The sequence below is a fragment of the Arachis ipaensis genome, chromosome B08 (genome assembly GCF_000816755.2).
Source record: "Arachis ipaensis cultivar K30076 chromosome B08, Araip1.1, whole genome shotgun sequence".
NCBI classification, from domain to species: domain Eukaryota; kingdom Viridiplantae; phylum Streptophyta; class Magnoliopsida; order Fabales; family Fabaceae; genus Arachis; species Arachis ipaensis.
In genome coordinates this window covers 107,226,094-107,228,528 of record NC_029792.2, presented here as the reverse complement: position 1 = coordinate 107,228,528, position 2,435 = coordinate 107,226,094, and positions in this window count along the sequence as shown.

The following is a 2,435-nucleotide window of genomic DNA, read 5'->3' as shown; positions in this document are numbered from 1 at the left end:
GCCTTTCATAATTTTTAAAACAAAGAAAAAAATATATACATTCATTTTCAAAAATACAAAATACACTTAAAATTTTTTACTTTTGGGGAATTACCAGAATTATTAAGGTTACCATTAGAAGACCTCGTCACTATTTGAAAAGGAAAATAATGACTTCATTAAACCCATTATTTTGTGCCTAAAAACATCGATAGCAAAACCATTCTACGGAAAAAGATGACTTGAAAATATGACATATTAGTTTATGTTTGGTTCGTATTTTTATTTATTATTTTTATTTTAAGTAGTATCTTCTATTCAAGAATTTTGTAAAGAAAAAAAGGATAAGCAGATAAAATAAAATGTTATTATTTTTACTTTTTTTTCTTACAATATTTTAAAATCTTAAAATAAAAAAAAATATTGATAATGATAACAGAAAATAAAAACATAAATCAAATTGCCAAAAGATTCGATTATGGTTGTTTTAAGAGAGTAATCCTGCAAAATAGGCTTGGTGCGCAAATTCAGGCTAATTTTTTTTGGTATGAAAAAAATATTGGTGTTTTTGTTGAAAATGGGAGTATTTGGTGTAATTATAGATGGGTGGATTTTTTGGGTGGGAAGCCAACACGTGGGGGGCGTGGTGGACACGTGGCAGCATTCTGGCCAACACGTGGGGGGTGTTGCCGATAATTTTAATGCGAATCGGATCGAAATTTTGGTCATATCAACATTCACTCCTAAATATATTTTAAATTAGAAGCCTTTCCACGATATTTTTTTTTTTCTTTACTCTAGATGGTGAAGAAAGATTTAACCTTTATTGGCATTCTAACTCGGAGTCGCCAAAAATCCTTCCTAATCAATTATCCTAAGATGAAAAATATACCATCAATATCTTGATTTCTGTCTAGGGACCTAAAAACTTAGACTTGAAAGTTGAAACTCGTCATTAATGTTGAATGCTCCACTAGATGAAACATGATCCTTCCTAATCAATTATCCTAAGATGAAAAATATACCATCAATATCTTGATTTCTATCTAGGGACCTAAAAACTTAGACTTGAAAGTTGAAACTCGTCATTAATGTTGAATGCTCCACTAGATGAAACATCGACGATGACGATGACGATTATTATTATTATTATTATTATTATTATTATTATTATTATTATTATTATTATTATTATTTCCTGTAATTGTAATTAATTAATTATTACTAGCTATCTAAGAGATTCTGGAATGAAACACAAACTAATCAACAAGCAAACACAAAGTGCCAACCCTTCAAAATTTCCAAGCAAAGCCAATAGAATTAGACCATTTTTTCTTCACAACTTAATAAGTGATCAGCAGTTATTCTTGTTCTTCAAGCATAATGAGTCTAAAAGAGATGGAAGCATACATAATTTTTATACCTCATACTCAAAACTTTCCTACATGGATTAGATTTTAAGGAACAAGCCACTACTGCTATTAACAGATTCTTTAATTTCTGCCACACAGACACACTCTTAGTGGAGGAGATATCTATTATTGACTTAAATAAATAAACTAATAAGTTCTTCTTATGATATATACATACCAATAACTAATAAGGAATATTTTGTTTGAGAAATTTTTTATTATACTTTATACTTTTATAATTACTATTTTCTTGATCAATATATACTCATATTTCTCTAGTTTACCTTATGTAATAGAAAGTTTGAAGATAGAAGAAAGTTTGTAACAGAATTTGTTTAGATCATACTACAAAGCAAAAACAAGATTTGTTTCATTGAATTTTTAACTAGGTTTTTATACGTTTTTTTTTTCAATTAGTCTTTATACCATATTAGATTTTGTAATTAAATTCCTACCGTAATAAAAATATTGAAATTAATGGAATATTCTGTTAAACTATACAAAATATCCAGTTAAGTGTTAGGCATATTCATTTTGTTTAACGGAATATTTCGTTAATTCCAGTATTTTTGCCACGATAGAAACTTAATTACAAAATTTGATATGGTATAGAAAATTAATCAGAAAAAAAAGTGTAGGGACATAATTGAAAATTCAGTGAAACTATAGAGACTTTTATTATTATTATTCACTTGATTATGACAGCAAGTTTATTTGCAGTGGCCATGGCTGATAAGGATAGGGTACTCGTGGGTATTCGCGGGAGCGGATTAGAGTTCAATTTTTTACTATCCACGGATAAAAATGGAGCGAGTTCTATACGAATTATTGTACGGCAGGGCGGAACGAAATCGAATAGGGCAAAAATTCACCTCTACCCACCTTACTGCTACCCCTAGGTAGAGTTAGGTTTAATTTAATAGTAATTTTAAAATTTTGGGTTTAATCTGTTACCAGTGTCATTTTTACGTCGTTAATTTTTGCTATTTTTTATTAAATCTAGAATTATATTATTGCTTATTTTATTTTTTAGTTTATCCTAAA